Here is a 23,082-nt window from a genome sequence, read left to right as displayed (position 1 = left end):
CAGTATCAGTTTAATGGTGAGAAGTAGCATTAAAAACAGGGCAAATGGTTTTAAATTATGAGGATGTTCCAATAATAACACAGTACTAATGTGTGTGGTAAAGAGACAAAAATGATTCCTGATATTCAGTAGTAACCTCTGTTGTCAAATAAATAATGACACTCATACGTGTGAAAGAGAGCCCATCCAATGCTTGGCCTAGGCTTTACCTCTTCACCTTTAAAAGAAAAGATAAGGGAAGATCCTCAGAGTTTCCTCAGGAATGATAGAGAACTTTCTATTAAAAAAATGGGGAGGACATGTAGTCTATTATATTGAACAAAGAACTAGAAATCAGAATGATTACTGGCTTAAATCATGACTGAGCCAGAAACTCACTATTTGAACTTAGGGCAGGTCTACACTATGGGGTTAATTCGACCTAAGTTATACATATCCAGCTACGTGAATAATGTGTCTGGAGTCGACGTAGCTTAGGTCGACTTATTGCGGTGTCTACCCAACCCAGTTGATGGGAGAGTGATCTGCTGTCGATTTAGCAAGTCTTCACTGGACCCCTGGTGGATCAACCTCTGTGGCAGTCGATCCACGGTAAGTGTAGACATGCCCTGATACCTCAGTCAACCTCAGATATAAAAACTGCATTTGAGCTGTGCTTTCCTGGGAAACTAAACTGCCAACAACATACCTCTCTAGTTTTGCTTATTACATTGATTTTCATCATAAACATTCTAAGATTGTACCCAAATGCATTAATTATTAGTTTTAATTATTAAAAAAATTACTCATGTTTTGAAGGATGGGATGGCTCATAGGAATGTTAATATGGCACAAAACCTGTAGAGACAGAGCCTCTATATTGCAACTACCAGTTTCAATCTAATATACGTCTGTCCTCCCGTTACTGAAATTTATAATGTATGGGCTGTTTAGAGGCCTATGCAAAATATTTTGGTGTCTTATTCCAGTTCCTAGTATGTAGTGCTGGAGTCCACAGAACAAAGTAGCAACACAATTGACTCTAATTCACTCACTCACTCAATGGCCATTAAATCTCCAGGGCTATCAATCTGGCATCTTTCATGAGGTGGTATTTAAAATAATTCAGTAGTACTGCTGATTTTTGATTCATGCACAAGTGGAAATCAATAGGCAACAAAGCAATTTTTCAGAATTGGGTCTTTTGTTGGCACTAAGAAATACAGCAATACACTGGATCAAAAGACAACATTCAAAAATGATGGAATGAGTAAAAAAAGGACTGAATGCCTGCATATATCTAGAAGAATAGCATATAGATGGAAAGGTTGATTAAAGAATTCTACAATTTTTATGTCACCTAGAAATTTCCCACAAACATCCAATATTTTATTATGTATAAATAACCACTAATTTTGAATAGATATAGATAGATAGGTATATCCAAGATTTTCAAAAGTAGCTAGTGATTTTGGCTAACAAGAGGGAAAAAAAAAGTTTGATGATGTCCACAAATATTTTAATGGGTCTTGGCCACTGCCCAGCAACTCAGGCATGTGGCTGAAAGCTTGGGTGAGTGGTATCTGTGACCCATTGTCTAGTAAAATTAAAACGTAGAAGAACTCTGACATGAATCAGGTTTCAGAGTAGCAGCTGTGTTAGTCTGTATTTGCAAAAAGAAAAGGAGTACTTGTGGCACCTTAGAGACTAACAAATTTATTTGAGCATAAGCTTTCGTGAGCTACAGCTCACTTCATCGGATGCATTCTGAATGCATCCGATGAAGTGAGCTGTAGCTCACGAAAGCTTATGCTCAAATAAATTTGTTAGTCTCTAAGGTGCCACAAGTACTCTTTTTCTTCTGACATGAATGGGATTTAGCCACAATATGTAGATCGGTTGAAGAAGAATGTAGAATTATATGTATCCCTAATATGCAAAGAGAGCTGTTTGTGCCAAACAAAATGAGTATTTTAACAAGATACATTCAGATGTTGACGCATATGAATTACTTTGTACGTATTGCTTGATAGCATACCAGTGCGCAAAGTTGTTAGCATCACTCTAGGCATATTATGGATTTACTGTATTACATACAATGCAATTATTGATTTACATAAGTATTGCTATTTTTTCCCAAATGTAACAGGTTTTAGCTTGAAAGGACTATAAACTGAGAGATTTGCTATAGTTTAAAATTGGCAGCTGGTCGGGAGATGAATGCCAAGCAAAGTGAGTGTACAGGAGATTCCTGCTGTTTCTGCAGGGAAGCATCCCTGGGTGAGACATCTGCTGTTCAAACTTCACAACACATTGTATCAGGTGACAGTCAGTCCATACCTAATCCAAATTTCTTCCCGTGTAAAATTTTCTGGCCAAGTGAAAGTACATTTATACTCTGCATTATCTATCAAAAACGATCAAATCTTGTTAATTAACTTATCCATGTTTTACTAATGAATCTCTACTTTTCTAAGTATTGTCATTGCTGTATAGTAATAATTTATTTTTCCATGCATATTTTTAGTAGAAATGTCCTGAGGCACAAAATCAAGATCTTAATCTGAATCTAAATGTCTTCAAATTCCAGGCCTGTTTGGATCTGGGTTACTTTAAATGAAAACTGGAACTGGATCCCCTAATCACAGACTTTCTACACTCCGACTCAAGTGAATGTCTGCATGGTATCACCGTTAAAAATGTTTCCGTGGAACATGTGTAGTCATTGTAGGAGGTAGTTGGTGATACATTATACTCATTCTGGTGTGTTTTAGAAACACTCTTAGCATAAATCCTCTAGTGTGATTTGCACTTCACTTAATTTATAAATATATAGACAAGCCTCAGTCTGCACATCATAACTAGCAATGTTTTTGTATTGTGCACCTCAAATGAGAAAATCTGTAAATCAGTTTGCTGTTGTCTCATCTGTTTTCTTTGTCCCTCTTGCTGCCCCTTCTGCTGTCTAAAGGGAAACTGTTCTTTTCCACATTCTTTCTTACAACTGCTACTGCTTCAGTGATGGACAGAGGGACACATTTTAGGAGGAAGAAATGAAAACTGAAGACCATAAGGGTCAATGGGAAAATGTCCCCCAACAGGATGCTTTCTTAGGAACAAAATGACATCACTGCTGAATCCCTCTGAAATCAGAAACAATGATATTACTGATCCACCTCTACTCTGACCACAACCATTTCCTTTAGAAATCCTTCTGCTCACATTCTGCACCACAGCTAAACCACTTGTGCTTACCTTCAAGGTTTTCCTCAGCTCCAGCCAACATATTTGCTTTCTTCTTCTACTATCTGCCTAGTTTGCTCCACTGAGACCACAAGTTTGTTTGTGCCATTCTTCCATTCTTGTCTTTGCGCTATCTTTCGTGCCTCTGTTCTATTTCTGGAACCTCTGCTCTGATGCAGTCTTCCTGGGCCTACTTCAAATACCTCCATAGAACATTTTCATTTTGTGATTGTGAAAACATTCCACAAAGGTATAAACCCAGATTCTTAGCTGGGGTAACTCAGAGTAGCTCCATTGACTTGAATGGACCAGCTGAGGCTCTGACCCTATTTAATTTAAACAATGAAAAGCCTGTGTCTCCCATTTCCTCCCTCAGTGCACCATGTGTATGTTTTGTCTTGTGCAATTCCTTGAGGATAGAGCCTGTATCACACTCTTGTCCCATACAGAGTTGAAAACATTGTTATCCATTGACTAATGATAAATAAATAATACAAAAGGCTCCTCCCTTGGCCTTCTTCTCTGAGTGAGCTGTTCACAAAGTAAGAACTGGATGTAAGGCCTGTTGAGAAAAGGATAAACCTTATGTGGCTCTGGGAGTAGGCTTTGAATTATGGCTTTGACATAACTAGACTGTGATAATATTGGGTTAACTGCCAAAAATTCATCTATCGCCACTAACCACCACATGACCAAATATATTATTTTATAGCCCTTATTTGCACCTCTTATATACTTCATAGGATCAAAAGAACGACTTGCCTGTTGTTTGGTATATGAGGGGGGTGGGCGCAAAAAGGAGATTCCCATCACAGCTGCAGCTCAATAGTTTGGGAATATTGAAACTGGATAAGATTCCATACTAAAGAAATTCCAGAGAATATAAAGTTCAACATCACATGTAAGCAACATGTTTATTTTTTATTGCTCTTTTCAGTTCCTCTCTTTCTTTCTTTTCTGAGGAAATGAGTATTCCTCTAACTTCTCTATTTGGATTAAGCTTTCCCTAGGCTAGTGAGTTGGCTTGCCATGCGGGTCTTCTCTAGCTGTCATAGCTATGACTACGACTCATTTCATAAACAGCTACCTGTGTTACTGACATTTCTTCATCACTACCTTTGAATTAGGTGTAAGTATTGTTTTCATATTAATGTTTCCTTCTTATAATCTCTGTACCCCTGTAAGTATGATATACTATGTGAGATGTATGGACTCATGGGGAATTAGTCAGCCTTTAGGTCCTTAGAAATGACCAATGCACAAGTCATCTTTTCTTCAAAAGCTGATAAAAGTTGGTCCAATAAAATGTATTACTCATCCTCTTAGTCCCTCTAATAGTGGTCCTGTCTGGGCTCCAATTATGTGAGGACTATGGGGGCAGTTCTGTGGACAACCATTTGGTGGGGCCCAGCATTGGCTGACTGTTATTTACTCCAGGACTCCTCCAGTTCTGAACCCTGATGTCTGGGAAAGAAACAGCCAAATCTCAGAGGTTTCCAATTGTATATATTTGATAATTAAACTAAATAACTAAGCAAAAAAAAAAAACTAAAATTCACATAAGCACATCAAATTAAAATAAAATGGGCTAATATCAAATCATCCAATTAATCTAATTATCGGGTTGATAATCATTTTCAAATAAACTGCCAATACTTTATAAAATTTACTTAATTATTTGGGAAGGCAGCAGTTTTGTTTAGCTACCAGCCATAGAAGTAAAGTAGTGTAGTTGTAGCCATGTCTGTCTGATGATATTAGAGAGACAAGGTGGGTGAGGTAATTGTCAGTCTCAGTACCAACTGATAAATTCATATTCCAGCTGGATGGCTGAACACAGGGAAGGTCAAATCACTCCCAGGTTGAAGGCAATGTTGAGACTACATCTCTGATACCAGTTAAAGCAGACTGGCTATCACCTAATCACCCATCATTTAGACAATATATTTCTCTCCCCCAAATTATAGGTAGTCAAAAGTCCAATATAATTCAAGACTATTTGGCTTGCCACATTAAAGTACAAGACTTTAGGTGATGATAACATGATTTCTCAGGATTAAACATACAACTCCTAATCCATAATGTATGGGGGTTGGACTAGATGACCTTCTGGGGTCCCTTCCAACCCTGATATTCTATGATTATGCATGTGTGATCTTTTAGCCAGTGAGGTTATGTAACTTAGGCTGTTTTAGGTATTTGACAAACTATTGTCTAGGCAATGATCTCAAATAAATTCTGAGGGTTTTATATACACACTCACTCACACACTCACTAGCGGCCACCTACTAAGTAAACAAACCAAATGCAAGAATGCTAAGGTAGATGCATCATTCCACTGCTAAAAAATGGAAGAAATAAATCCAAGAGATTGATACTTCATAGGGTGGTTATTGCAATTCTTGTGGTTTCATTCAGCTTCAGGAAGCTGATATATTCATAAAACTGGATAGAACAAGTATGGATAGATTTTGGAAGAAATGAATGTAGTTTCCCCTAAATTTGTCATTATTGGTGAGGATGCAACAGTTCACAGGTCTACATTTTTTTAAATCTGAAGAGACGGTTAGGGGAATTAACTACAGTTGTAGAAAAATGATTAGGTTTGGCATAGATGTCAGGAAGGTCAAGCTTTCTTACAATTTTCTCCCCTTTTTCCCCTCAACCATTCCCCCCACCCCCAACTTTTCCTGTTGTGACTAGGGCATGGGACTCTTATTATCATATGAATAATCCAGTTTCTGAATAACATACATTATTTACAACAAAAATCATGCCCCACAGTTGTTCTGTGCCTGCAACATAGAAAGTGCTATTGACTTTGAAGGTCTCTGTAAAAATATAATGCATATATTAGTTATTTATTTTTAAATGTCTTTTCACCATAGACTAAATAGTTTCAAACATTAATAATGGATATTTACTGAGAAAAAATTACAGTCTAAGGCGTGTACTGCTTGGAGGATAATATTAATTAGTAATAATAGTCCATATGTTAGCATGTATTTGCAGAAACTATCTTCTTTTACGTATTTATGGAGAATACTAATTCCAATAACCTTGTTCAAACTAGGTCACTTCCTTTGAGGCTTTGTAAATATCTAGATGTTAATCCTTTTTACCTATGCCCCTGAGATTGGGAGTTGCCAATGAGTATTGTAGGGTATGTCTAGCTTGCAAATAAAAGTTGAGTTCTTAACTCAAGCCAGCTAACCTACATTAGCTAACTTGGGTTAAAATAGCAGTGAAGACAAGGCAACTCAGCTTTTAACTTGCATTAGTAACTGGAGTTCAACTTCACACTCTCCTATAGGCTTTAACTTGAGCGGCTAACCAGAGTTAAAAACTAAGTTGCTATATTTTCACTATTTTAATATGAGTTATCTAACATGGGTTAGTTAACCCAAGTTAAGAACACACTATTTGCTGCAGTATAGATATACCTTTAGAGGAAAATATAGTTCCTCTGCACTGTAGTTTATAATCAAGCTGCAAAAAGATGCTATGGGGTAATCATCCAAGATTCCCTGACATAATACTTGAGCATAGGTGGGGTGAGGGGTGGGGGGAAAGTGTACAAAAGGAGGTCACCTGAAAATCAGGTAGGTGATGTTTTGTACCTTCACATTGGCTGATGTAAAAGTCTTAAGAAATTTAAGGCAAAAAGGTGACATATATTGGTGTCAAAATGTGGATAGGTTAAAGAATTCTCCCTCTTTCAAACTCTCTCAGACATCAAAGTCAGGAACAGAATAACTTTTTTTTGAATTTTATGTTCAGTCAATAATTGGCGATTTACCATTGCCAGCCTTCTTCAATGAGAAGAATAACTGCTTAAGGAAGAATCTTTTCTGAGGTTTGGTTCACTGTCCACTCTCCATTTGACAAAAGGGGTTGTGGGAAACACTCTTCCTAGTCCTGCTGAATTTTTCTAATACTGCTCTGGTACAGATATGTTCCTTGGTACACTGAGAAACCATAAAACAAACCTGCTCAGCCCTTAGCCAGGCTCAAGGAAGTCCCTCCATCAAAGGCAAAGTATATCATGGACCTACACAGATTCCCTAACTGAGGACTGTACCTGAGTGTGCTTTTCTCTGGACCCAGTGCATTACAAACCCATTTGTTCCCTATAATGCTGAGAGAGACAGTGAAGTGACAGGGAGGAGGAGTGTTGTGGGATTTTGCCAGAGCCTTTCCAACTATTTTTCTAAAGGTTCTGGTTTCATAAAATGGAAACTGGTTTTGCAAAACCTAAAATTTTAAGGAAAAATAATAATTTGAGGCTCACAACATCTCATCATTCCCAAGCCTAATAATTCTTAGTTCTGATTTAAATCTATAAAAACAAGGAACTATAGAGTTCAGGCTTCAACTCCAGCTGAAAGCTAATTGTTTGTTGTTGATACACACTACAAGGATCTCCAAACAAAGGGTTGCCTTGAATAAAATGTGTGCTGTAAAACCTCAGCACAATGGGGGTGAGTTAAGGATGAAATATCAGCCTTGATTCTGAATTTTCCTGGTTCATCCTTTAAAAATATATTTCTATAGTTTAATATACTCTTGATTGATTCAGTTGCCTTTTTCAGCATTCGCCACCTTGTTTGTGTTTTATGCAATGTCTGATAGCAAGTGTCAAGAGAAATTTAAAATTATAGTTCATTTACTCTGGTTAAACATAAGTAAGCAAAAGCAATTACCAGAGTAAAATGATGGAATTAAAGATTCTTCTTGCAGCCTAGTTAGATATTTAGTGTTTGATGAGTGTTGCAAAAGAATAAATCCATTTTTCATGCTGTATCAATCTACCAATCATGAATGAAAGCCACTGAACATGATTTAGATATCAAATATATGGTTTGCAAACAAAAATCAATCTTTGACTAGGGAGGGACAAAGTAGTTGACAATACAGTGTCCCCTTTTTGTTCCTCAGTAGAAGAATGCTTTTTAAAAAGTGATGAATAAGCCTTATACAACAGTTTGAAAATTCTTACTAAAAGTATGCTTAAAGAAAGATTAAATTTTAAAGACATCCCTGCAGATGTTCTGCAGAAGATCTGATGTACATAATCCCATATATACAGATTAGATGCATCCTTAACATGAGGATAAAATGTTAATTAGTTTTTAGTTTAATGACAGGCTTACTACATGCTAGAAGTTTAAATTTAATTGATTGGTGATTCAGTTTGATTGACCATAAAAATTGAACATATACTTATTGTTTTGGTGCCTAACCTAAATTAGTGCACGTGCATCTGTAATTTAATCCATGGTTTATACTGTATAGTACTTTATGCAGAAAGATACTTGTTTGATTATTAGATATAGCAAATTTTAATTCATATAAGACACATAAACCAGGGTTTTTTAGATGAATGATGTATAAATTCAAAAATATAACTGTTTTTACATTGTTTCCTCTAGCGATATTTAGGGCTAAAATTGAGCCTATAGGTTCAGATCTAAGTTTGGGGTGGCATGTACCCAAATTGTCCCTGGAGGACCTTGGGGAAAGAATTGTGCCTTAGAGTCAAAATTCCTCCATGCTAATCTCTTGATCTGGAGGTGAAGCCTTTTTCTGAGTGCGGCATACTCTTTTCCACCCAGCTTCTTTGGCTATGGTTGTGTCCACTTGCCACCCACTTGCTTGCTTACCCTGTTCTCCTTTCTTCATATTAAGCTGTGACCCTGACAGATTTTGTGCTGTACAAAGGTAGGGGTGTGTGTGTGTGTGTGTGTGTGTGAGAGAGAGAGAGACCTTTTTCTCTTTTCTCTGTGTAGTGTACTCTCACCCCCCTCTGGTCCATGGTCAGGCAGCTTCCCTGGTCAAGGCAGGGAAGGTGCCATAGCCATGGATCTGTCCACATTCCCTTCCTCCCCACTTGCTAACAAGGAGGATATTAGATGCGCCTCTGCTACCTCTCCCCTCTAAGCCTGTAACTGTGGTACAATCTAGCTTTTAACAGAAGTACAAGAGTCCTCAACTAGGACTTGACATTCTGTGGTCCATTTTCTTTTGGGATTTGTGTGTGTAAAGTTTTGGGTTACACTACTTTTGGCTTTTCAGTTTGTAAGGAAGAAAAGATTAACTATAGGGTTCTTTTTGTGACAGTTGGAACAAATTCTCTTTCTCTCAAAATGCCACAGGAAACTGGGCCCAAGTAAAAACACTTTTCAGCAGCCAGAGTTTTAGGAACAGCTGTACCCTAGTTTTTATGACCACTATATAGAAATTTTACATGTGTTTTCTAAAATATATCTCTACATATAATTTATTTGTTGTTAGGAGTGGAGCCAATATGGAAACAGTTTGGCTCAGTTGAATTTTTTCAGCTTCCAAGGTTTTTAATGTTTCTTGTAGTTCAATACCAACTCAAATAAACATGTTCCTATTCTCTTTTATCATCCATGTAAGACACAGTGCTATTCTTATTGAATTCAGTAGGACTTCTCAAGCCACTAAGGACTACTCAGGCATGAAAAAGGGTTTCTAAAATCCAGCCCTAAATATCTAAATGTCTCTATTTATAGTCAGATATAATACTAAAAATGTCTTGAAAGATTCTGACTGTTTAGAAACATCTAGTTACTGGATAGAGACCAAGAAATGCAAATTCTGGTTGAAATTATATGCTAGCCAAATCCTCATTTGTATCAATCAGTGTAACAATGGGGTTATGTTAATTTATACCACCTGAAGATCTGGACCTTAGTTAATGATGTTTTATTGTTTTGTTTGCAATTACTAATTTCTATTACAGATAAGCAAAATTGTTGACAGTTCAGGTTAGTTTCTTATACAGAGTATTAAAAGAGAGGTTGTCAGATGCACAAGATAGGAGAATGCAACAGAGTTGAGGCATTAGAGGTTCTGAGTTACATTTAAGTATTACATAGTGTTATTTATTATAAAAGTTATACAATGCTTTAGAAAATACTTCTGAGTCCTACCATCTGCTTGTATTATTGCTCTTCACAAGGTTTAGTATTTTTTTCTGGGGTCTAGCCAGCCCGCTTGTGTGTAATAATCTGGAGTCCTTTTATACTTTCCTTAGTAATCATTCACATTCCATTGCAAAACCAGTAAAACTTTAAACAACTACATCTCATGTTTAATTCATGTTGGGGTTATTCTCAGATGGTCTTAGAATGCACCCATTCACTACAACCTTCTTAAAATAGTCTTTGAATATACAAACTTACAGATTCCTTCCCCATTTTCCCAGAGGAAACCTTGTACTGTATTTCCACTGCGCACACACACGAAATATATATATATATATATATATATATATATATATATATATATATAAAGACAGACCAGGGCCTACTAAGTGCAGCTGAACACCTATATTTCCCATTGACTTTGGAATTAGGCCAGTTGCAAATGTACAATTAAAGTGTATTTTTTTAAAAACAAAGCTGTCCTTATTTTTCTGTTTAATTACATATATTACAACAAAACATGATCCATTTGATTTGAGAGTTAGAATTGCTGATTTTCCTATCATATTCTATTTAAAGATTTTAGTTAATTAAAATGCATTAAAAATTCAGGGCGTTTGAGTGGCACTTAGGGTTACCCAACTAACTTTTCACTTCAAAAGTATCCAGTGAATTTTTATATTATCTCTAGGAATTGATCATACACAGCTCCCTCTAAATATTTGCTATTCAAGCTGAGTTGGTTAGTTGTGACTTGCCTTATAAGTCACATGACATTGTTTCTGATCCCTGATTGATGGAATGTGTAAGGGTTTTCTGCACAAACATTAGTGCCATGTGACTTGAAATTCAGGTTCCATTAAACTTCTTGCTAATGGGCTTGTTTGTGTGGAAAAACTTATTTATATTTACAGAATATCTGTCAGGTGCTTCATGCGTTCATGGAAAGTAAATGCAAAAGGCACGTGATCATGGCCAAAGAGAATGTATTTAAAAATGTGAATGAATATTCATGGAAAATGTGTTGTAGTGTTTACCCTCTTCTAGTAAAGAATATTGTTAACATTCTATTAAAAGGTCAGGCATTTATCAGAGACAGAAATAACTATATCATACCAAAACACCTCAGTCTGTTGTCTGAGGCTGCATCATATCCTATTAAACTGAAAGTTCTGTTGCAACCTTAACTATAGTCCAGCTACTTCAGCATATCTTCCCCTCAGTCCTGCATGTTGGTCTCCATAGCTTTGTCTTCGCTAGCTAACACATGGAAGCTAACATGAGGTAAAATTTTAGTGAAGAGAAGATAGTTGTAATTTTAACACGTTAGCAGGTTGAGGTAAACACAAAGGTCCCCCCAGTCTTGACCTACTAGCCAGTGTAAAAATTGCAAACTGCCTATAGGATTTTACCATGTTAGTTACCAGGTGTTAGCTAACACCAAGTAAGAATGCACTTTTTTTCCTAGTGTGGATGCACTCTGTGAGTGGACTGTGGAAGGACTTCACCCATGTAGAGACATTTGCTGAACTGGGGCCTAAAGGAAGATTTTCAACAGGCACACATGACAGTGAGGCACCCAACTCTCATTGAAAGTGGATGAGTTAGGTGCCTAACTGCCAGCTGTGCACTTAAAATCTCCCACTGAGTGTGTATGTACTATCCGTATAGAAAACTCTACTCCCATATAAGCAAGAGGTAACACTGTGTGGACGTCTAACACCCAATAGCTATGAATGAGCACAGAAATGAATTTTAAGTCCAGATAGTGACATATACCTTTAAATGCTCAAAGATTTGCTCATAATTTTAGCCTCACTACTCCCATTGTCCTTAATGGAAGTTGGATAGCAAACTATACATACAAATACTTTGAATATTTAGGAGACAGCATGGAGGTGTTCTGTATTTTTGCTGTGAAAACATACATACATACATACATATTCATATATATATATATATGAAAGTCAAGTTCAACAGTCCATGAAATGATGTACTAATCTCAAGAGTTCACATGCAATTTGGGGTATATTTTCTTCTCCATGCACAAGCAATTGTAAAAGTAATTGCCACCCTGAAGTAAAGTTAAACCCACAAAACACATATACTGTAGTTTCAGCCTGAAATGTCTTGTGGTAAAATAGCTTTTCTCATTTTGCCTCAAAATGAAAACAATTTTTGCAAAATAACTTCTGGAGCATATCTTAACTTTTCCCATTTTATGTCCTCTGTGGCTACTTTATGATATTTGCTAGTAATATATAACTGTTAAGATACATATTGCTTGACTTTATATGGTTTTTCTAGTCTGTTCCTTAATGTGTTTGTAGATTTTCAAGAAATAATTTATTTGCAAGATTATTATTTTGGTCAGCTTTCTCTGCCTAAGATAATTAATTTTGTACAATACATAAATAGACTCTCACTAACCATAACGATGATAGTACTATGTCAGACTAGATCAGACAGAGAAAAAAACAATTACATTGTCTATTCTATAGCACTTTTCATGAGAAGACCTAAAAGCACTGTAAAACCATTGCTCAAAAAAGGATCAGACATTAAAGTGGATCTAAAGAATATCCAGAGTTACAATGCTGAGGAGTTTTAAAGAAATAATAAAAATCCTCAGTATTAGTTAGAGATTGACCTATGCCCTCATGTTTCAGGGCATAGGTCAATCTCTAACTAATGTGTGTTAGGAAGAAGTTTTTCCTACGGGCAAACTATTTTATAACTCCCTACTGAAGGATTTTTTGCACCTAGAATTGGCTGCTGTGAGAAACAGGATATTGGACTAGACTGAAGCCTGGTTTGTCCCAATATGGGAATTCTTGTGTTTTTATTAACCCTCAGAACATCCCTAAAAAGTAGTTAGATAATCCCATTTTAGAGATGGTTATAAGGCAGCAAGGGATTAAGTGACTTGACCAAGGTCACTAGTCTGTAGGCTATGTATACATAATGGATTTCTGACAAACATTTACTATCATTGCTACACCAGTGGCAGCAAAAGTAAGAGACAAGACTCCTGCAAACACAGGCAATTAATATTCTGATCTAACCTGGCTCAGAGCTATCTTGTGGTTAAAAAATGTCAGCAGCCACAATTACATTGATGATGGTAGGGCTCCTACCATCGGTGGAGCTACACCAATTTTTGCAATAGTGGGAAAACTTTGCTATAAAATACTAGTGTATGCAGGAGCCAAACAAACTTGGTTAAAAAATAAATCTTGCAACAAAAAGGGATTTGTTGCCGCCTTTGCGCTCCGGCATCTACATTGATCATGACACAGGACAATATTATCACTTATGACTCTATTACATTCAAAATCTATGTATGTTTGTATGTATGTTTGTACTTGAAAGTTACAAAATGCCAGATTTATAATTGCCCGTTCCAGCCTAATTCTGCCCCCTTGTGCATCCAATCAGGCACTGAATGAGGCGGGGGTCCCATAGAAAAGTAAAATGGCATCAGATACATAAATATTACAGTTAGGGCTGATTAATTTTGGGGTGATTTTTTTTCTTAACAAAAAAAGTATTTTTAATTAAACAAAAAAGGCTGTTATCCCAGATGGGGGAGGTGCGCTGCTAGTGCCATACGCTGGGTCTCGGGGCGAGGGTTGGTCGTATTAGTTGGAGTCCAGCTCAGTTTTCTCTTTTTTGCCCCACCTCTTGAGGAGTTGGGGGAACTTCTGCTCCATGTATTGCTCCCGTGGTAGGGGGTTCGGATGCTGGGGCCAGATGGAAGTTCCCTCCATCCCCTTACAGCTGCCCAGGCTACTCCTAGGTCTGTCCAGCATCTGCTGCTGTTTCTTCAATGATTTGAGCTGGATTATTTAGAACATTCAGTGATTTTTGCAGGCTGCCAAAATGTTCCTGATTACCACTCAGCTAAATCTGAATGGTATTTCATGGGATATAGAAAAGATTCTGGTATAGCCCTGAGGGGTTTCTCCCTGCTGAGTATCAGAGGCCTGCTGCAAAGAATGGAGGTGTTAATGCTTCTCAAAGAAAGTCACAAGAATTCTTTATAATGGCAAATGTTAGGCAGCCTAAATAAGGGCTGGTTACCTGCTTCCCCTATCCTCCTGATGTTGCTAGACATTGGATGTTACAGATATTTTTGTGTCTGATCCTCACATGATGTAAATTGATGCAACTCCATTGAAGTCAATGGACTATGCTATGGACTATGAGATGCAACAGACGAGAATTTGGTCCATAACGTATGGATTGAAATTAGCAGAAGAGCAAGACCAATCACAATAAGGAAGAATTAAAGAGTAATGGGTTAGTATGCCAAAATTTCCTTAATAATTGTCATCTTTATATAGCATAGCAGGCCAGTGGAAGCTGAAAATGTTGAGATGGTGTTGCTACCTGTGAGAAATGTTCTTGGGGAATATAAACAATGATGGGCTCAGACAGGCTGTTAGCTGGTTGCCCCTTTTATGATCAGTTTTGGGAAACTGGCTTGTCATCTCTCTCTTGATGCATCAATGACAAAATGGCCTAAGAGGGACCTTGTGTTACAGGTAAAACATAATCATATTTGTTTATTGCTTCATGCAGTCCTCTTGTGGCGTTACTTATGCACTCGTATGAAAGTGTTTTCAATATTTAGAGAGGAACTGGTGGATAATGTTAAAAGTATATCAGAAGAGTGAATGATATTTAACCAAACAGGAGGTTTTGGAAGAACTGGGCCAGTTCCCCAGCTGGTGTAAACTGGATGCAGGTTTATGCCAGCTGAGAATCTGACCCATCATGTTTAGGCTTTTTAATGCAGCAGCAGGAAAATGCAGAATTATCTGTCAATTGGGAATAATTCAAGTGGATGGATGACTCAGGACAATGCATCAGCTCTCTATAGCTATTACTAAGGTTCTTTCAGTCGATCATCTTTGAAAGAGTTAGAAACATGTTACTTTCATGTGAAGAGCTCTTGACTCTTAAGAGCCAAGAGCACTTCATATGAAATGTGAATGTCTGTTGAACATTTATTCTATTATTAAACCATTCTAGTCTATTACCAAACCAAGTTGCAGCAGGTTTCCCCTCTGGTTCCTGGCATTTCTAGATTCAAAAAGAAATGTGGTGTGATATTAGCACTCAGGTAATTATATTGCTCCTGTCTTCATTTGCACTAGGCTTGTCACCTTATATTTCCTTGACTCATCAAATAGATCACACCATTCACCCACTAAAGCCATTATGGTGTAATGGGAAAACTCAGAGAAGGACAAATTAATGGCTTTGTTGGAACAATTAAAGTTTATCTCAAATCTTATTTTAAAAACATCAGTGTAATAGGCTATACTCTAGAAGCCAGCAATAACTCCTTTAAAACTCTGGGGGCTGTTTATGCTCAGCCATGATACAAAAAAAAATTAAGTTTTCAGTAAACACAAATTCCTACAAATACACACAGATTTTGCCCTTAAAAACAAAATAAGAGCTCTCTTGTGGTTGATTAGCTATTGCTTGCAGTAGGGAAAATGGGGAAGTGCATTACCTGAAAATACCGCTTCCAGTCACATTATGCCTTATAAATACAAGTACCTTTTGGAACTGAGAAGTTGTAGAATAGAATTGTAATGGTAATTGTTCTTTATTTTTGGTTTCAGAGATGTGGAACTGTTGATGACCCTAGTGCCCTTGTCTACAGTAGGACACTAGAATTTTTTTTCTAAAGTTATCCACTGTTCTGCCACTGATTCAATCCCACTGGTGGTAGCAATAGTGGGAGGTCTAATGTACAGAAGGCAACAGTCACTGGACTGTGACTGCATTTGGGAATAGCCGGATTCAGCATTGCATGGCCAGCAATCAGTGTAACTGTACTGATGCTGACCCCTAAGTGTGAAGCACGGCCAGTTGGGGTTTGCACTAATTGGGGTTTATCCCAATTACAAGTTGGGAAAAACCTTGAATAAGTCACTTGGTGCAAATCCATGAATGGCCTTGACTACACTTAGTGCAGCTATTCTGATTGCTGATCTGAAACTGCTCCCAAATGTGGACAAGTGTAAGCAGGGTGACATGGGGCACTGCCCTTCAGCACGCTCCCTTGTGGCCCCTCCTGTCCCTGCAGGTACATTGCACTCGGGGCCCTCTCAGGTTCTTTCTACCATTTACCTTGACTAAATTGGATCAAGACATATACCTCCTTCACAGAGTCTGATCTATTAAGTCTTTCTGCCGTGAGTCACTCACTTTGTTATTTGCCCCAGGTCACCCTACTCTGGATTCATATAAGAGTCTGGTCAGTTCTCTCAAACCAAGAGTCCCCAACTCTCCTCTTTGGAGCTGGGCAGTAAGTTAGCCAGATGTAGGGCATCAGTCAGCTTCTCGTTGGACACCTTTCCCCAATAAGTCCTCTGGCTCAAATGCTTCAGCAGGCAGCTTTCTCCGGTGACGTCAACCCCGGTATGGTGGAGGAGGCAGCATTTATGTTGGTTCCTTTCTCCCAGCTCATCTCCCATTGGTCAAGTGAGAGGAGAACCTTGCCCCACCCTTTCTGCAAGGCTCCTGGCCCTGGGTACTTAAAGACACAATGAAAGGATTTTTCTGCCAAGCACCACTTATTCCCACGACCGCTTCCCCTCTGTCATAAACTCTTAGGTACTTATATAAATATGTGGACCTTTCACAATTTTAAAGGGACACACCAAGTGGTTGGCTGGGCTGACTACTAGGCACCACTACCTTGAAAGGAGCAGACTACCCCACCACACCGGTTTAGAAAGCATAGCATAGCTGCTAAACATTTTTCATTTTGTTACCTCATCTCCCTGTCCTCACACACTCTGTCTGTTTTGTCCACATGCCACTTCTTATCTGAAACCGTCATAAGGGCAGGACTGTTGCCTTTGTTGTTCTCTGTATAGCACTTACCACAATGGAGCCCCAATCCTTGATTCCTAGGATGTAATATAATATAAATTAAATAATGGCACTTAAAACATGAACAGTGTGTGGACCACTAGCAGTCCCACTGTTGCTAACATCAGTAGAGCTGAAACAGTGATAGCAAAATGGGGAAGTTTTAGGAAGGAAAAAAAACTTTATGAAGACTCAGCCTAAGTTCAAGCTGAAGATGGTTCCCATGCTGCTGGAACAGCAGGGTGATATCACAGTTACAGGGAAATGTTAACTTGAAACTGAGTCCAAGTCCCTGCTGTTACACTTGTATGGCAATGACAGATACCTAGATGAAAAGGATGGATTCTGGCAGCTGGAGGCATACGAGGTACTAAGTTAAAATAGCACATGACAGTATGCTGTAAACCTGGGTAACAAATCTTCCTATTGTCATGGTACCCTTGACATACAAATGCAATGAGACTTATGCAGTGGTTTGTTTTTTTCTTTAAAAAAATTGAATCAAACACTGTAAGCATATTCCCTAAAATAATGGATTATGGATTATGCAAGCAATGAGTAATGAAGTAAAATAGAATATTAGAGCTGTTATATTAAATCATTGTATAATATGTAATAGTTTCAAGCTACTGCATGTCACTCCACCATAACATTTGCAATGTAATGAAATGGTCCATAGTGATTAATATTCTTAAGTGCTTTCCTTTTTTTCTCTTAAAAGCTTTCAGACAGAACAACAAGAAATATGCCACATTATCAGTGTTTGTATGAAGTCAGTGTCACAATCTCTATTGGTTTTACCTTCTATCTATAGATACACATTAATAAGTTTGATATGTGCACTACAAACAAATTGGGGAATGCATCTTGGGACAAATTCTTAGCTGGTGTAAATGTATGCTGTTCCAGTGATTGCCTGGAATTATGGCCATTTGCACCATCTGAAGATATGGCCTCTTAACTTCAAAGTGAATTAAGGATGCTCCATACCATTACTGTTTTCTCTTTGTCGTTTAGATTTCTCTGGAGGCTGGGCTTTTGTTTTTGTTCACGTGTATATACATTGATGTTTTCTGTAATGATTAAAATAAATTATATGAAGTAAAAAGAAACTAAAAGTAGGGAAATTTTAATTTAAAAAGTTTCTGTGACTTAAAGTGTGGTAAGTGTGTAACACAATGGAGTATAGTGAAGTGGTTTAAAAGTCTCAAATTGTTTCAATGAGTCACAATGGTCGCTTGCTCCTTTTGTAATTGAGCTTTACGTAGGTTGTGTCCACAGGAGGAAAACTGGGACCTACAATTTTTCATTAGTTCAACTACACAAATTAAAACTCTGAACAGACTTAGATGAAAGTATGGTAAAAAACACGAGTCCTGCCTCCACTGAAGCCTCCACTGTTATTACCATTGGTCCAGAGTTGCAGGTTTCAAGTTTAAGTCCAGTTTTATAATGAAGGTTCACTTTAGTCTATGATGGGGTTCCTCTGCAATAGTCCCCTTAGAATGCAGAAATTATCATCTATCCAGTGTCTCATATTTGTTGTTTTTCTTAAAGCCCAGTGCCTGGACTCAAGTGAAAACAAGCCCTGAGTGCACCCTGTAGACTCAGAAACCAAAAGGCAAATAAAAAGAACCTAAATATATTACTTAAAAAAATCTCATGAATGTTAAGCGAATCTCATTCCTTGGGGGAAGGGTGGAAATCTCACAGAATTGAGTTAGGGAAATTAAAGCTGGAAGATAGATCAGTATTTGCTCTGGGTGCTGGGAAGCCATGGAGGTTTCAGCGGGGATGTCTATACTTATGGTGATGGGTCGAGGACAGACACTGTATGTCCAGCTAGCATGGGTATAAATAGCAGTGCAGATGGTGATGCACTGCTTAGGCGAGTAGAGAGCAGACACACCAGAATGGTAGGGTATGTATCCTGAGCAGCTCTCTGCACACCCAAGCAGGGCCTCCCATGTCTACATTGTTATTTTTAGCAGTGTAGAGGCCTACTGCATCCCCACTGCTGGAGATTTTCCCCACCATAGTGAAAGACTTGAACAGCTAAAAAAGGCTCTGGCAGAGGGGAGGCAGCGGGTTAAGTCTCTGGTATCTGGGAGCTGCAGGAGCCTCTCCTTGCTGCCTCCCCCTGCCAGAGCCATTCACTGAAACGTGTAGATACATACTGCAGTGCAGACGCAGCCTACCTTTCACCGCGACGTGTAGCTATGCATACCCTATGTGCTGCCTCAAATACAGACAAGGCCTGAGTTGGACAGAAGTGTGTTGTCTAGATGTTGGTTGCCATGGGAGAGAATATGTAGGGTGAAATGATGAGCATAAATTATTCCAGTCAAGGCCTACAGTGAATTTTCTCATGGATTTGCCTTTAAAGGAAAGCTAAATATGAAATTAATCAAATGGGCCAGCATGCCCAATCTCAAGGAAACCATGCCCGCTTTTTTAAATTTAGCCTGTAGTTGGCCAGAGGCAATGCCGATCTGAGGTTCCACTGCTAGCAAAATACTAGTAGAACGAATATTTGACTTGGAGGTTGATGTCAATCCTATCAGTTGTCTGTTGTTGTCTATTGCATTTTAGAGGTTTTTGTGGGAGGAGAAATTAGAGAATTGCTCTCGTACAATCGGCTTCTATCAGGAGTTCGAAATGAGGACCACACCTCAGTCTGAGCTCAAATTAAAGACTTTTTTTATTGGGTCCATTTAAAATAAAACATAAGATTCATGATATAAAGTGCTCTGGGAGTATATAGGAAGAAAGCTACAGAAATAATTATAAAGTATGGTCTTATCAGCAGGTAACAAAAACATTATCATCCCACAATACTATAGCAGAAAAGTACAAAGTAATTTAATAGTACATTGAAGTAATTAAAAAAAACCCAAGAAAACAAAACAAGAAAACAGGGCAACTAAATCACCTAGATACAAAGCAAAAAGTGTGTGCAACAATGTCAGACTCAACATTCATAATCATTAGTAGAACTGCCTTTGCATGTTCACTTTGGTGATCCCCTGTTCAGTGCATGAGAATGTGGCAGAGCAATGAATACAGCACAGTCAAAAGATGAAATGTAACCTGATTTTCATGCTCAGTCAGATCACTTTGTAGATATTGTTCCCAACGACCTTCCACCAAAAGGGAGAGGAGAAGATCTAAAATCAACTTTGCAATGGAATGCATTTTATTGTGAATGACATAGCCATTAGGTCTCTCTCTTTTTCCTGGAGCTTTCAGAGATGTATCTTACTAGAATCTACTTTATGAGAAAACATACTCATAGTCAAAAGAGCCCAAAACATTAAAATATTGCAATATAACCCTACACTATAAACATAAAAAATATAAGTAACATAAAATGAGGAAACAATAATATGACACTATAATTCATGTTTAATACAAATATCTCAGATAATGATAACACAGATGTGACTATACATGGTGAGCAAAGGACAAAGTGAGACCCAGACATAAACATCAGCAAACATATAAACTGACACATAGTCAAATTATACATCTGAACAGATATGTTTATTCATGCAGTATATTTTGTATCCTTGTATAGAAGCTGTAGCTTGTATTACATTTAATTACTTTCCCTGTAGCTTTATAATTGAATAGGATTTTTAATGTGTTATTGGAGTAGGAAAGAGTTGATTCTTGAATGTAGCTAATAAATGTTTGCCAAAACATTAGTCTTTCTTAACCTTATGACAGTTTCTAAACAAGGGTGACTTCTACTAGAAACTGTATGATAAAGCTCTGTCTACTTAAGGCCTTTCCCAGAGCCCATGGAGGTCAATGAAAAGAGTAGCAATGACTTCAGTAGTTTTGTATACAGTTGTGTATAACATTTTTTCTCTAATTGTGATCAGATGTCCAGAGCTATGGAATAGTAGACCAATGTTAACAGCCAGTGGAAGGTTTGAAGTGTTGCCATTGGTCAATAGTGTAGCATCTTAGTTAGTGGTGAGAAGACTGAGGAGGGAGTAAATAAGGAGGCATAGTCCTTGAATGATATAGATGTAGTGTATTCCATTTTTTTCATCTGGACAGAAGGTTGTATATGTATGGGCAGCTCTAGAATATAAGGCAAAGCCATTTTTTTCACGTCTCACAGAAAGAACTCTACAATCTTTCGATAGTCGGCATGGTCTATTTGTGCAGGATAGCATGGCATGGAAATTAGATCAGTCAGACTTCAGTGTTTTGATGCCTTCCCCCCAGTCTGAGGCCTCAACAAACACATTCAATGATGCAGTGAGTTCTCTTACACTCCACAAACCACAAGAAATTTGAGGAAGGATTTATGTCATTGCTAATTTCTCTTATATTCTGGGAACCATTAAGCATAGGCTCTGTTCTTCTTAAAGTCACTTGTTAACAGAGATGGGAGATACATTAGCAGAATTAGGGGTGAATAGACTCCATATATTTATTTTTCCATTGTTGTCTACACAAAAGAAGGAAATATAAAGTACAGAACCAGGAAGCATTTCTACAACGTACAAGCCAGTAGTCTTTGATGTTAAGAATACTGGGCCAAATTTGGCCCCACTGTAAGCATGTGAAACTCCATTGGAGTCAATGAAGTTATTACCAGAGCTGAACATGGCCCATCATAACTCCTGATTTTATGAAATATCCTAATTCTTCTCATAACATATATATTTTTGAGATTTCACCAATCAGACTAAAACTGATGCTATGCATCACAACTGAGTTGCACCGAGTATAACGTGTCAAATTCAATGTATTTTAAGTGAGGAAGTTACCATACTTTGTAAAAAGAAAAGGAGTACTTGTGGCACCTTAGAGACTAACAAGTTTATTTGAGCATAAGCTTTCGTGAGCTACACGAAAGCTTATGCTCAAATAAATTTGTTAGTCTCTAAGGTGCCACAAGTACTCCTTTTCTTTTTGCGAATACAGACTAACACGGCTGCCACTCTGAAACTATACTTTGTAAGTGAAAGAGAGATTGGTAGACAAAAAATGCCTTGTGCTTAGTGATGAAAGCATAGTGGTGCTTAGTGTATTTAGTATTAAGTTGGAATGAGCATACTGAATGGGTTGTGGGTGTATTTGGATAACACTATTGTATGTGGGCTCAAAAATAAGGGTGGCAGGTGGATGACTGCTGTGATGATCTGAGTACTATCTCTTTCATAAAGTTATGTGACCTAACTGGAAAATGACTGCAGCTTTATTTGATTGCAGCTTTATACCTCTATTGAGGTTTTTTTTAAAGTGGCTAGTTGTTAAAAAGAAAACTACATTCAGTCAGCAAAACCCCCCACATGTGGACGTGCTCCAGCATTTGCACAGGCAGTTATTATGACTGTACATGCAAATTGGGAATGCGTGTGAAAACAGCTATTTAACTCAGAATCATAGAATCATAGAATCATAGAATATCAGGGTTGGAAGGGACCCCAGAAGGTCATCTAGTCCAACCCCCTGCTCAAAGCAGGACCAAGTCCCAGTTAAATCATCCTAGCCAGGGCTTTGTCAAGCCTGACCTTAAAAACCTCTAAGGAAGGAGATTCTACCACCTCCCTAGGTAACGCATTCCAGTGTTTCACCACCCTCTTAGTGAAAAAGTTTTTCCTAATATCCAATCTAAACCTCCCCCATTGCAACTTGAGACCATTACTCCTCGTTCTGTCATCTGCTACCATTGAGAACAGTCTAGAGCCATCCTCTTTGAAACCCCCTTTCAGGTAGTTGAAAGCAGCTATCAAATCCCCCCTCATTCTTCTCTTCTGCAGACTAAACAATCCCAGCTCCCTCAGCCTCTCCTCATAAGTCATGTGCTCTAGACCCCTAATCATTTTTGTTGCCCTTCGCTGTACTCTTTCCAATTTATCCACATCCTTCTTGTAGTGTGGGGCCCAAAACTGGACACAGTACTCCAGATGAGGCCTCACCAGTGTCGAATAGAAGTAAGCTTTTGAATGTGCCTTGACCTGATTTGCATGCTAAACTGTGGGTGCAC

The 23,082-nt window shown here is 38.0% G+C and overlaps 1 long non-coding RNA gene across 1 annotated transcript in view; it reads left to right on the top strand.

The window, feature by feature from the left end:
* The first annotated feature begins 2,152 nt into the window (after window positions 1-2,152).
* LOC119856683 overlaps window positions 2,153-23,082 on the top strand; it is a 49,458-nt gene continuing 28,528 nt past the window's right edge. The window contains exon 1 of the long non-coding RNA XR_006282119.1: window positions 2,153-2,259. This is a non-coding gene — a long non-coding RNA (uncharacterized LOC119856683). The remainder of the gene's footprint in view (window positions 2,260-23,082) is intronic.

This window comes from Dermochelys coriacea, chromosome 6 (genome assembly GCF_009764565.3).
Source record: "Dermochelys coriacea isolate rDerCor1 chromosome 6, rDerCor1.pri.v4, whole genome shotgun sequence".
NCBI lineage: Eukaryota > Metazoa > Chordata > Testudines > Dermochelyidae > Dermochelys > Dermochelys coriacea.
Note: the sequence above shows the minus strand (reverse complement) of the source record. Positions and strands in the feature narration are given on the sequence as shown.